General features: G+C 45.4%; 9 non-coding genes across 9 annotated transcripts; 2 read left to right on the top strand and 7 right to left on the bottom strand.

The window, feature by feature from the left end:
- Positions 1 to 5,901: 5,901 nt before the first annotated feature.
- On the bottom strand, positions 5,902 to 6,017 carry LOC135018062 (U5 spliceosomal RNA). The gene has a single exon (XR_010215821.1). It is a non-coding gene; the product is annotated as a U5 spliceosomal RNA (small nuclear RNA).
- Positions 6,018 to 6,292: 275 nt separating this feature from the next.
- On the bottom strand, positions 6,293 to 6,408 carry LOC135018009 (U5 spliceosomal RNA). The gene has a single exon (XR_010215767.1). It is a non-coding gene; the product is annotated as a U5 spliceosomal RNA (small nuclear RNA).
- A 286-nt stretch (positions 6,409 to 6,694) lies between these two features.
- Positions 6,695 to 6,810, bottom strand: LOC135018055 (U5 spliceosomal RNA). The gene has a single exon (XR_010215814.1). It is a non-coding gene; the product is annotated as a U5 spliceosomal RNA (small nuclear RNA).
- Positions 6,811 to 7,080: 270 nt separating this feature from the next.
- Positions 7,081 to 7,196, bottom strand: LOC135018022 (U5 spliceosomal RNA). Its single transcript, XR_010215780.1, has one exon. It is a non-coding gene; the product is annotated as a U5 spliceosomal RNA (small nuclear RNA).
- Positions 7,197 to 7,340: 144 nt separating this feature from the next.
- LOC135018014 (U1 spliceosomal RNA) lies at positions 7,341 to 7,503 on the top strand. The gene has a single exon (XR_010215772.1). It is a non-coding gene; the product is annotated as a U1 spliceosomal RNA (small nuclear RNA).
- Positions 7,504 to 12,316: 4,813 nt separating this feature from the next.
- LOC135018074 (U5 spliceosomal RNA) lies at positions 12,317 to 12,429 on the bottom strand. The gene has a single exon (XR_010215833.1). It is a non-coding gene; the product is annotated as a U5 spliceosomal RNA (small nuclear RNA).
- Positions 12,430 to 12,715: 286 nt separating this feature from the next.
- LOC135018080 (U5 spliceosomal RNA) lies at positions 12,716 to 12,832 on the bottom strand. The gene has a single exon (XR_010215838.1). It is a non-coding gene; the product is annotated as a U5 spliceosomal RNA (small nuclear RNA).
- A 270-nt stretch (positions 12,833 to 13,102) lies between these two features.
- On the bottom strand, positions 13,103 to 13,218 carry LOC135018024 (U5 spliceosomal RNA). Its single transcript, XR_010215782.1, has one exon. It is a non-coding gene; the product is annotated as a U5 spliceosomal RNA (small nuclear RNA).
- Positions 13,219 to 13,362: 144 nt separating this feature from the next.
- Positions 13,363 to 13,526, top strand: LOC135017701 (U1 spliceosomal RNA). Its single transcript, XR_010215494.1, has one exon. It is a non-coding gene; the product is annotated as a U1 spliceosomal RNA (small nuclear RNA).
- The last annotated feature ends 91 nt before the right edge of the window (positions 13,527 to 13,617 follow it).

The raw sequence follows: 13,617 nt of genomic DNA, 5'->3' as shown, positions 1-13,617 counted from the left end.
TAAGTAACCACTGATACTGAGCACTGATATTGAGATTTCCACTGAGAGAACATAGCCACGTCCTCTCCGCTCTCTCTTCAATGCACGAGTAAAAATGGCGGCAACGCGCAGCTCTTTATATGGAATCCGAATCTCGAGAGAATCCGACAGCGGGATGATGACATTTTCCCTTGTTCAGGTTTTCCGAGTCAGGCGGGAACAACCGAGCCTGCCTCGGACCAGTGTAAACCACGTGGAGTTCGTCGGGAATTCGGTTCTCGGAGAACCGAACCCGCTCCTCTCTACCTTATACCCATCAATTTTTTTATTTTCAATCTAAGCCCCTGCAGTTTTCTGTAAGCATCTGCTTCGCTATGATGATCAACAAGTCACAAGGGCAAACACTCAGGGCTTGAGGCGTAGATCTTAGGACCAGCTGCTACAAGCATGGCAGAGGTGTCACTATCACTGGTGACACCCAGACAGGTGGCGAAGGAGATTGTAATGCAGTGCGCGCAGATAAGCAGCGCAATGGTAAAAAGGAGGCATGGTTTCATAGGTAGGGGCGTGGCCTGGTGGCCTGAATCTACATTTTGTTGCTCCGGGTGTCCCGGGGGTTGGGGGCTGCACCCAGGGACTAGTGTGTGTGCGGTGCTGGCTCCTGCACAGTGACAGGGCATGGCCACCCAGCATGACGCCTCCATTCTTGACCATGCTGTAATTGCAGTCGCACTGCAGTTCAGCGTGATCATAAAAAATGGTGTAGCCTCCTGCTGGTGCAGACTGTATGTGCGCGCAGGAAGCCGCCACCATTTTTGTGATCACAGCGGCTGAATGTGATGTCATACAGCCGCTGTGACCACGCCCCCTGTGTCTCCTCCGTTGCAGACCCCATTTTGAAGCCTTGCCCCCGCACCGCTCCATCCCTGACTTGGAAATGGAGTGTTGCTGACCCCCCTCTCCCCCCCCCCGCCCCGATTGACAGGCAGAGGCGATCGCATTCTCTGCGGGGTGCCGCAGAAAATGCAGGCACATGCGTATGCTGTTAGCAATTTTTGCAGTTGGATCGCTTATTGTGATTGCATTCCAACCTGAATCAGGCCCTATTACCTATCACAATGCGCTGCGGGCAGTACAAAATTGGGTTAATATAGGAGTAAAACTCCCAGACCTGTGCTCCTTAACTGTACCTGGTGGCTAGTGGAGCGGCTGCCCAGTAATCAGTGTCCACGCCAGTGCGCACACGGTCCACCCCCTACGGCCACGCTCCCCTTCATCAGCGGCCTCGTGATCCGGAAGGGCGGTGTGTGTGTGACTGACCTTAGGAAGAAACTGGAGCCTCCGCTGCAGTGACCCAGCAACCAGGGCACGGGAGTATACAGCGCCGCTGGGAGTGATGAAGCTGCAGTAAAGATGTCTATTAGACCTAGCCTGCTGCAGCCCTTGTAGATTCTCATAAAACAAGTTCTTCTTTTCTTGTCAAAATTAATAGCTAAGAATAGGCTGCCTGAGGCAGGCCCCTGTTAAGTGGCCTGCTACTGAAGGCACCAACTACAAACTGAGCTCCCTGTTCATGGAAGCGGGGTTATAGAGGAGGATGCGCTGAGCATCTTGGGAACAGTCAAAAGCTTTGAGCCGGTTGGTGCCTCAGATCAAGATCCTACTCTACACCCCAATGTGAATCCTTGTGGAGTCCAGTGTACCCCACAGAAGAAATTAATGTGTCACACCCATTGGCAGCAACCTTAGAATAGCTGCTGACGGGCACAATTGAGAAAGGAAGGGGGGGGGGGGACATTTGAATCCAGCACATAGATGCAATTCAAATATGTAATTTGTACCTTCCTATTTTAAAATATAATGGATGAACCTCACCCTGTGAGAACAATCTTCATGATCAAGAGATCTCATATGCAAAATAAGTATGAGTTGGGATAGGGCTGGGGAGGGTGGCTGCTCGGGCAGCCCCTCCCCCGTCAAGTTAAGGAGATTCAACTGAGGACGCACAAGGGAACTCTCGTCTGGGGACAACAACTGCAGGGAGACCACATCTGTTCAGATGAACATGGGAGGGTGGAAGGCTGCCTAATATTGAAGCACCATCAAATATCAAACCATATGCAACAACTAGTACAAGCATTCCTGGGGGAAGGTCTGCAGAAGACGGATTTGCATACGGTGATGTCATCCAAGATGTGGGCCAAAGTTGGCTGGAACCCTCATCTGCATATGAAAAGAGAAAAGGGGCATGCAGGGCATGGCGGCCTTTTGCGGTGCTTGGATGACCCCTAGTTCGCATTAAACACCCCCACCCTCCTTTGGTGTGGGGCTCATGTTGGCCATGCCCCATCCCCTGAAGCATTCAAGCTGATTTCTTGCAGCAGCTGGGCACTGTAACAGCTCCAGAGCTGTTCTGTAAGGCAAGTAAAAGGGTGTGGGCCCTGCAGCACCACCTGTAGTTCGCATTGTGCGTTGGAAGGCACAAAGTAAGCAGACGGGAGGAGAAGTCAGGATAGTGCGCAAGGGCATCCTTTTCTCTTAGTCCGTAGAGGATGCTGGGGTCACATTAAGAACCATGGGGTATAGACGGGATCCGCAAGAGACATGGGCACTTTAAGACTTTCAAAGGGTGTGAACTGGCTCCTCCCTCTATGCCCCTCCTCCAGACTCCAGTTATAGGAACTGTGCCCAGGGAGACGGACATTTCGAGGAAAGGATTTATTGTTAAACTAAGGTGAGCATCTTACCAGCTCACACCTTAAGCATGCCGCAGAACGTGGCATTCAACAGAACACAAGCCAACGGCATGAACAATTGCAGCAAAAAGCTGACCAGAACCATAACATAACATGTGTATAACCACAAGTAATAACTGCAGACACAGTATGGACTGGGACGGGTACCCAGCATCCTCTACGGACTAAGAGAAAAGGATTTACCGGTAGGTATTAAAATCCTATTTTCTCATACGACCTAGAGGATGCTGGGGTCACATTAAGAACCATGGGGTTATACCAAAGCTCTTGAACGGGTGGGAGAGTGCGTACGACTCTGCAGCACCGAATGACCCAACTTGAGGTTATCATCAGCCAAGGTATCAAACTTGTAAAACTTAGCAAAAGTGTTTACTAAATAGCTGCTCGGCAAAGTTGCAATGCCGAGACTCCCCGACCAGCTGCCCAGGATGAACCCACCTTTCTAGTAGAATGGGTCTTCACCTAATTCAGTAACGGCAATCCTGCCATGGAATGAGCATGCTGAATCTTACCACAGATCCAGCGCATAATGGTCTACATGGAAGCAGGACACCCAATCCTGTTGGGAGCATACAGGACAAACAGAGCCTCTGTTTTCCTAATCTGAACCGTTCTGGTGACATAAATTTTCAAAGTTCTGACCACAGCCAGAGACTTTGACTCAACGAAGGTGTCAGTGGCCAAAGGCACCATGTGGAAAGATGAACCACCTTCGGCAGAAATTGTTGACGTGTCCTCAATTCTGCTCTATCTTCATGAAAGATCAAATAAAGGCTCTTGTGATACTGCATGGTTTGTACTGTTTTCCATGTGCTCCCAGATCTTTCAAGCAAGTAGCATGGTCAAGAAAGTTCTGTTTGAAAAGAAACAACATTTACTGTCATTGTTATAGAATTTGGGAGAAAAAACAAGAAGAAATCTGCACTGTTGACGCACTGGACAGAATGAATGAATCATAAAATATAACCTTTATTAAGTATGTATTAAAATTGGATAAATATTAATATTATTATCCCAAACTGCAGTGAAACATAAAGGTTAAAATCACAGAACTAACATACATGTGCATAAGAAGAATAAAGAGATGTGAAAAAAAGGTTTAAAAAGCGTGTCCGTGTGTGATTATTTTTGAAGGCACAACCCTGGCGGGGTTGTTTATATAGATATATATGTTGCTAATAATCACTTTCTAGCGTAATGTTATTAAATAGCTGTTAGTATCTATGTCGTCAGGTACCACTGGGTCGTATCCTATATACTCCCTTCACTCAATAGGGGTTACCTCCCGGGAAGCTATCCCCATTGGCGAATTTGTGGGGGTGATTGAGTATAACCGGTAAGCTAACCTCCAATTTGTGGGGTGCTTAGGTAGATGGGGATCACTTATTTCTCTGTGTCCCCTAAGACTATATTCCTAAATTCAATACCACAGGGGGATAGCTTTCTATATCGGATAAGGAATCACTTGATAGGGAAATCTCTATGCATCATGGAAAGATCATATTTATTAATATCCAAACTAAAAAAATGATGAATAGCTTTAATTTAGCTGTTTAGATATAGTTAATTGGCGAGATATACCAACAGGTGCGGTTGCCTTAAGGAATATGGCAATTCCAATATAAATAGCAGCCCTCCTTCATATAATCAGCCAGATCTTATTAAATCTGGTCCAGATATAGCCGTTCAGATATACTTAATTGACAACATATATCAATCGGTGGGGTTGCCTTAAGGAATATAGCAATTCCAATTCTCATATAAATAGCAACCTTCCTTCATATATTCAGCCAGATCTTATTTAATCTGATCTAGGCGTAGGCAATAATGCTTTCCTTAGAGGTATAGCCACCTCAATTCTTATTAGGAAGCAAAGTGTCTGTCATAATGGTTTATCCAATTCATCTAAGAAATAATATATTCCATGTGTCAGAGATTCATTACTCTCTATTTACACTGTTAAAGAGTTAATTCTTATTATGTTACAGTGTAATGAAATTATCATATAGGGAGATGTGGCAATTCCATGTGCTATATATATAATAACCCTTAGTGGTCCAGATTCCACAATGAGGAATTTTCTTATAAACCGCTGAAACACACAGCTGTTTGACTGACTTCCAAATATATCTATCTCACTTTGTAACAGTCTTATGATAGAGAAACTGTTACATATTCGGTCACTTAGTTATCTAAAGGTAAACAGACTCAGTGTGAGGGTAATATAATATATCAAATGCGCTGTCAATAATCGTGGTAACTGGTGTAATAATGTGGTATATTGAGTATGCTAGTAAGGCATATAACTGCTCTCCAGCCTTTAAGTGTTACCAATCAATTTGTTACACTGTAAAGGATTTATGGTGTCCTGTTAGGACATGCAGCTGCTAGGCTGACTCAAAGATTTATCCATTTGTAACAATTATGTAACAGTTATATACATGTTACTGGTATTACATAGAAATAGTATGACACAGGCCAGCAGTCCCATGTGTCTAGATTCCACAATAGGAGATTTTCTTTGTCTTATAAACTGCTGGAACACACAGCTGCTAGACTGACTTCAAATATATATATTACTTTGTAACAGTCTTATAGTAAAGAGACTGTTACACACTGTCATTTAGTTATCTCAAGGTTAGCAGATTCTGTGTGAGGATAGTGTTCTGTTAGAACATGCAGCTGCTAGGCTGACTCATAGAAAATGTATCCATTTGTAACAAATGACACATACAGCATTAAATTAATATCTATAGCAGCCCATGTGACATCTCTACTCTTATCATAATTGTCTGGTTATTGCCAATCTGGACAGCAGGAGTGATATATATTCACTAGTCCCAATATCCCATCATATAAATATACCCACACTGATATACTTTCTTATCAAGAGTTATTAGTAGCTATCTGTATGCACTTTAGACATTGTATCTGCTAAGTGACATCATATCTAGTGTATTCCTTTCTTATAGCTCAGCTTCTATTCCCTATTAGTGGAGACTAACAGCTAACATCATAATCATATATTTTTGTTTTATAACATTTCACATGAGTCAAATACACGCGGACACGCCGTGCCCTACACGTGTGTTTCACTGCATCTATGGCAACTTACATTAAAGCTAACAAGAAAGCACACTCGTTCTGTCTTTAAACTGATAAAAGAAACCCCAATAATATGGGGCATGCAAAAATTGAGATAAAACTCAGTTTTGCTCCTCTCCACGGAAATCTTTAATAAAAGGCGAAATATTTGTTAGTTCTGAAGAGAAACCAGAGCATGACCAAGATTCCACCTGTCGCCTGAGTGCCATGCCAGCAGTTCTCATTGAGCTCAAAGTGAGCACCCAATTTGAAAGAAAGATAGCAGATTTCTCACCAGGCTTCCCCTAGCTATAAACATGGTTTGTACTCTTTTCCATGTGTTCCCAGATCTTTCAAGCAATTAGTATAGTCAAGAAAGTTCTGTTTGAAAAGAAACAAACATTTACTGTCATTTCTATGCAAATGAGCTTACATTAAAGCACACTCGTTCTATCTTTAAACAGATAAAATAAAACCCCAATAAGATGGGGAATGCAAAATTTGAGATAAAACTCAGTTTTGCTCCTCTCCACGGAAATCTTTAGTAAAAGGCGAAAGATTTGTTCGTTCTGAAGAGAAACCAGAGCATGACCAAGATTCCACCTGTCGCCTGAGTGCCATGCCAGCAGTCCTCATTCAGCTCAAAGTGAGCACCCAATTTGAAAGAAAGAAAGCAGATTTCTCACCAGGCTTCCCCTTGCTATAAGCATGGTTTGTACTCTTTTCCATGTGCTCCCAGATCTTTCAAGCAAGTAGCATGGTCAAGAAAGTTCTGTTTGAAAAGAAACAGACATTTACTGTCATTGTTATACAAATAAACTTACATTAAAGCCAACAAGAAAGCACACTCATTCTGTCCTTAAACTGATAAAAGAAACCCCAATAATATGGGGCATGCAAAAATTGAGATAAAACTCAGTTTTGCTCCTCTCCACGGAAATCTTTAATAAATGGCGAAAGATTTGTTCATTCTGAAGAGAAACCAGAGCATGACCAAGATTCCACCTGTCGCCTGAGTGCCATGCCAGCAGTCCTCATTCAGATCAAAGTGAGCGCCCAATTTGAAAGAAAGCAGATTTCTCACCTGGCTTCTCCTTGCTATAAGCATGGTTTGTACTGTATTCCATGTGCTCCCAGATCTTTCAAGCAAGTAGCATGGTCAAGAAAGTTCTGTTTGAAAAGAAACAAACATTTACTGTAATTTCTATGCAAATGAGCTTTCATTAAAGCACACTCATTCTATCTTTAAACCGATAAAAGAAAATCCAAAAAGATGGGGCATGCAAAAATTGAGGTAAAACTCAGTTTTGCTCCTCTCCACGGAAATCTTTAGTAAAAGGCGAAAGATTTGTTCGTTCTGAAGAGAAGCCAGAGCATGACCAAGATTTTCATCTGAAAATATGTGTTCTCCCTGCAGTTGTTGTCCCCAGATGAGAGTTCCCTTGTGCTGCCTCAGTTGAATCTCCTTTACTTGACAGAGATGTGCCTGAGCAGCGGCCCTCCCCAGCCCTATCCCAAATCATACTTATTTTGCATAGGAGATACCATGGTCATGAAGATTGTTCTCCCAGGGTGAGGTTCATTCATTGCATTCTGGGTATGCTGACCCCTGTGATTTCCCCAATGTGGGAAACTCGACTGCATTATTTGTGGTAGTGGGGGACTGTGTTTGTGCTTTCCTCTGGTCAGCTCTGGTAAAAGTCAGATTTCTTTGTCTCAGATCTTCCTCTAGCCTTGTTCTTCTTTCGAGAGTTCCCTTGTGCTGCCTCAGTTGGATCTCCTTCACTTGACAGGGGGTGCCCGAGCAGCAATCCTCCACAGCTCTAGCCCAACTCCTACTTACCTGCCAGGTGAGATACTATGATCTTCACTGTTAGGGCAATCAGGATGTGGAATTCCCTGCCAGGGAAGGTGGTAATGGCGGACTCTGTAATTGGATTTAAAAAAGGAATGGATACATTTCTGAATGAAAAAGCTATCTAAGGTTATAATACTTAAAATATCAACATGGTTAATCCGGGGGTAACATGAGTTATAGTAGCTAACTAGTCATAAAACATTATTCAGCAAGTATGTAGAATCATCACAACTTAAAACAGGTTGAACACGATGGGCAATTTGCCTCTATTCAACCTCAAAAACTATGTTACTATATGTTACTATATTACTATGTTACTGTAGTATACAGAAAACCAAAATGCAATGAACAGTGATAGTGAGCACTGATGAGGATACTAGAACTGACACTGAGCAGCAAGATGCAGCACTGGACTATTAGTAATGTACTGTAGTATGCTGAGCACCACAATGCAGCACAAGACAATGAGCAGTGATACTGAGCACTGATGAGGATACTACTGAGAACTGACACTGAGCAGGAGAGACACACTACTAGTATTACTGAGCAGCAATAAGTAACCACTGATACTGAGCACTGATATTGAGATTTCCACTGAGAGAACATAGCCACGTCCATTCCGCTCTCTCTTCAATGCACGAGTAAAAATGGCGGCAACGCGCAGCTCTTTATATGGAATCCGAATCTCGCGAGAATCCGACAGCGGGATGATGACATTTTCCCTTGTTCAGGTTTTGCGAGTCAGGCGGGAACAACCGAGCCTGCCTCGGACCAGTGTAAACAACGTGGAGTTCGTGGGGAATTCGGTTCTCGGAGAACCGAACCCGCTCCTCTCTACCTTATACCAATCAATTTTTTTATTTTCAATCTAAGCCCCTGCAGTTTTCTGTAAGCATCTGCTTCGCTATGATGATCAACAAGTCACAAGGGCAAACACTCAGGGCTTGAGGCGTAGATCTTAGGACCAGCTGCTACAAGCATGGCAGAGGTGTCACTATCACTGGTGACACCCAGAGAGGTGGCGAGGGAGATTGTAATGCAGTGCGCGCAGATAAGCAGCGCAATGGTAAAAAGGAGGCATGGTTTCATAGGTAGGGGCGTGGCCTGGTGGCCTGAATCTACATTTTGTTGCTCCGGGTGTCCCGGGGGTTGGGGGCTGCACCCGGGGACTAGTGTGTGAGCGGTGCTGGCTCCTGCACAGTGAAAGGGCATGGCCACCCAGCATGACGCCTCCCTTCTTGACCATGCTGTAATTGCAGTCGCACTGCAGTTCAGCGTGATCATAAAAAATGGTGTAGCCTCCTGCTGGTGCAGACTGTATGTGCGCGCAGGAAGCCGCCACCATTTTTGTGATCACAGCGGCTGAATGTGATGTCATACAGCCGCTGTGACCACGCCCCCTGTGTCTACTCCGTTGCAGACCCCATTTTGAAGCCTTGCCCCCGCACCGCTCCATCCCTGACTTGGAAATGGAGTGTTGCTGACCCACCTATCCCCCCCCGCCCCGATTGACAGGCAGAGGCGATCGCATTCTCTGCGGGGTGCCGCAGAAAATGCAGGCACATGCGTATGCTCTTAGCAATTTTTGCAGTTGGATCGCTTATTGTGATTGCAATCCAACCTGAATCAGGCCCTATTACCTATCACAATGCGCTGCGGGCAGTACAAAATTGGGTTAATATAGGAGAAAAACCCCCAGACCTGTGCTCCTTAACTGTACCTGGTGGCTAGTGGAGCGGCTGCCCAGTAATCAGTGTCCACGCCAGTGCGCACACGGTCCACCCCCTACAGCCACGCTCCCCTTCATCAGCGGCCTCGTGATCCGGAAGGGTGGTGTGTGTGTGACTGACCTTAGGATGAAACCGGACCCTCCGCTGCAGTGACCCAGCAACCAGGGCACGGGAGTATACAGCGCCGCTGGGAGTGATGAAGCTGCAGTAAAGATGTCTATTAGACCTAGCCTGCTGCAGCCCTTGTAGATTCTCATAAAACAAGTTCTTCTTTTCTTGTCAAAATTTATAGCTAAGAATAGGCTGCCTGAGGCAGGCCCCTGTTAAGTGGCCTGCTACTGAAGGCACCAACTACAAACTGAGCTCCCTGTTCATGGAAGCGGGGTTATAGAGGAGAATGCACTGAGCATCTTGGGAACAGTCAAAAGCTTTGAGCCGGTTGGTGCCTCAGATCAAGATCCTACTCTACACCCCAATGTGAATCCTTGTGGAGTCCAGTGTACCCCACAGAAGAAATTAATGTGTCACACCCATTGGCAGCAACCTTAGAATAGCTGCTGACGGGCACAATTGAGAAAGGAAGGGGGGGGGGGGACATTTGAATCCAGCACATAAATGCAATTCAAATATGTAATTTGTACCTTCCTATTTTAAAATATAATGGATGAACCTCACCCTGTGAGAACAATCTTCATGATCAAGAGATCTCATATGCAAAATAAGTATGAGTTGGGATAGGGCTGGGGAGGGTGGCTGCTCGGGCAGCCCCTCCCCCGTCAAGTTAAGGAGATTCAACTGAGGAAGCACAAGGGAACTCTCGTCTGGGGACAACAACTGCAGGGAGACCACATCTTTTCAGATGAACATGGGAGGGCGGAAGGCTGCCTAATACTGAAGCACCATCAAATATCAAACCATATGCAACATCTAGTACAAGCCTTCCTGGGGGAAGGTCTGCAGCAGACGGATTTGCATACAGTGATGTTATTCAAGCAGTGGGCCAAAGTTGGCTGGAACCCTCATCTGCATATGAAAAGAGAAAAGGGGCGTGCAGGGCATGGCGGCCTTTTGCAGTGCTTGGATGACCCCTAGTTCTCATTAAACACCCCCACCCTCCTTTGGTGTGGGGCTCATGTTGGCCATGCCCCATCCCCTGAAGCATTCAAGCTGATTTCTTGCAGCAGCTGGGCACTGTAACAGCTCCAGAGCTGTTCTGTAAGGCAAGTAAAAGGGTGTGGGCCCTGCAGCACCACCTGTAGTTTGCATTGTGCGTTGGAAGGCACAAAGTAAGCAGACGGGAGGAGAAGTCAGGATAGTGCGCAAGGGCATCCTTTTCTCTTAGTCCGTAGAGGATGCTGGGGTCACATTAAGAACCATGGGGTATAGACGGGATCCGCAAGAGACATGGGCACTTTAAGACTATCAAAGGGTGTGAACTGGCTCCTCCCTCTATGCCCCTCCTCCAGACTCCAGTTATAGGAACTGTGCCCATGGAGACGGACATTTCGAGGAAAGGATTTATTGTTAAACTAAGGTGAGCATCTTACCAGCTCACACCTTAAGCATGCCGCAGAACGTGGCATTCAACAGAACACAAGCCAACGGCATGAATAATTGCAGCAAAAAGCTGACCAGAACCATAACACAACATGTGTATAACCACAAGTAATAACTGCAGACACAGTATGGACTGGGACGGGTGCCCAGCATCCTCTACAGACTAAGAGAAAAGGATTTACCGGTAGGTATTAAAATCCTATTTTCTCATACGACCTAGAGGATGCTGGGGTCACATTAAGAACCATGGGGTTATACCAAAGCTCTTGAACGGGTGGAAGAGTGCGTACGACTCTGCAGCACCGAATGACCCAACTTGAGGTTATCATCGGCCAAGGTATCAAACTTGTAAAACTTAGCAAAAGTGTTTACTAAATAGCTGCTCGGCAAAGTTGCAATGCCGAGACTCCCCGACCAGCTGCCCAGGATGAACCCACCTTTCTAGTAGAATGGGTCTTCACCTAATTCAGTAACGGCAATCCTGCCATGGAATGAGCATGCTGAATCTTACCACAGATCCAGCGCATAATGGTCTACATGGAAGCAGGACACCCAATCCTGTTGGGAGCATACAGGACAAACAGAGCCTCTGTTTTCCTAATCTGAACCGTTCTGGTGACATAAATTTTCAAAGTTCTGACCACAGCCAGAGACTTTGACTCAACGAAGGTGTCAGTGGCCAAAGGCACCATGTGGAAAGATGAACCACCTTCGGCAGAAATTGTTGACGTGTCCTCAATTCTGCTCTATCTTCATGAAAGATCAAATAAAGGCTCTTGTGATACTGCATGGTTTGTACTGTTTTCCATGTGCTCCCAGATCTTTCAAGCAAGTAGCATGGTCAAGAAAGTTCTGTTTGAAAAGAATCAAACATTTACTGTCATTGTTATGCAAATAAACTTACATTAAAGCTAACCAGAAAGCACACTCGTTCTGTCTTTAAACTGATAAAAGAAACCCCAATAATATGGGCATACCTCCCAACTTTGTCGGCTCGCAAAGAGGGACACACGCGCGGCAAAGTCGCACGCGCTCCCAAAAAGGGCATGGCCTAAGTAAAAAGGGGCATGGCTTCGCGGGAGGACCCGCGATCGCGAGTCACGCCCCCGTTTTCGGCACTGAGGGGGCATGCCCAGCGCTCTGTGAGCCGCTGGCATGCCACCTCTCCCTCTGACTTCAGTGAATAGACGCTGTGCGCACAGCGACTATTCACCGCTGCTCTGCTAAGCAGGGCAGCGACAGACAGAGCCTCCCAACTGTCCTCCCCACCGCGGGACACTGCGGCCCGCAGGTGGGACAGCGGGACAGTCCCCAAAAAACGGGACTGTCCCGCGAAAATCGGGACAGTTGGGAGGTATGATATGGGGCATGCAAAAATTGAGATAAAACTCAGTTTTGCTCCTCTCCACGGAAATCTTTAGTAAAAGGCGAAAGATTTGTTCGTTCTGAAGAGAAACCAGAGCATGACCAAGATTCCACCTGTCGCCTGAGTGCCATGCCAGCAGTCCTCATTCAGCTCAAAGTGAGCACCCAATTTGAAAGAAAGAAAGCAGATTTCTCACCAGGCTTCCCCTTGCTATAAACATGGTTTGTACTCTTTTCCATGTGCTCCCAGATCTTTCAAGCAATTAGTATGGTCAAGAAAGTTCTGCTTGAAAAGAAACAGACATTTATTGTCATTGTTATGCAAATAAACTTACATTAAAGCTAACAAGAAAGCACACTCGTTCTGTCTTTAAACTGATAAAAGAAACCCCAATAATATGGGGCATGCAAAAATTGAGATAAAACTCAGTTTTGCTCCTCTCCACGGATAATCTTTAATAAAAGGCGAAAGATTTGTTCATTCTGAAGAGAAACCAGAGCATGACCAAGATTCCACCTGTCGCCTGAGTGCTGTGCCAGCAGTCCTCATTCAGATCAAAGTGAGCGCCCAATTTGAAAGAAAGCAGATTTCTCACCTGGCTTCTCCTTGCTATAAGCATGGTTTGTACTGTATTCCATGTGCTCCCAGATCTTTAAAGCAAGTAGCATGGTCAAGAAAGTTCTGTTTGAACATAAATAAACATTTACTGTCATTTCTATGCAAATGAGCTTACATTAAAGCACACTCATTCTATCTTTAAACCGGTAAATGAAACCCCAAAAAGATGGGGCATGCAAAAATTGAGATAAAACTCGGTTTTGCTCCTCTCCACGGAAATCTTTAGTAAGAGGCGAAAGATTTGTTCGTTCTGAAGAGAAACCAGAGCATGACCAAGATTTTTATATGAAAATATGTGTTCTCCCTGCAGTTGTTGTCCCCAGATGAGAGTTCCCTTGTGCTGCCTCAGCTGAATCTCCTTTACTTGACAGAGATGTGCCTGAGCAGCGGCCCTCCCCAGCCCTATCCCAAATCATACTTATTTTGCATAGGCGATACCATGGTCATGAAGATTGTTCTCCCAGGGTGAGGTTCATTCATTGCATTCTGGGTATGCTGACCCCTGTGATTTCCCCAAATGTGGGAAACTCGACTGCATTATTTGTGGTAGTGGGGGACTGTGTTTGTGCTTTCCTCTGGTCAGCTCTGGTAAAAGTCAGATTTATTTGTCTCAGATCTTCCTCTAGCCTTGTTCTTCTTTCGAGAGTTCCCTTGTGCTGCCTCAGTTGG

The sequence above is a fragment of the Pseudophryne corroboree genome, unplaced genomic scaffold (assembly GCF_028390025.1).
Source record: "Pseudophryne corroboree isolate aPseCor3 unplaced genomic scaffold, aPseCor3.hap2 scaffold_320, whole genome shotgun sequence".
NCBI classification, from domain to species: domain Eukaryota; kingdom Metazoa; phylum Chordata; class Amphibia; order Anura; family Myobatrachidae; genus Pseudophryne; species Pseudophryne corroboree.
Note: the sequence above shows the minus strand (reverse complement) of the source record. Positions and strands in the feature narration are given on the sequence as shown.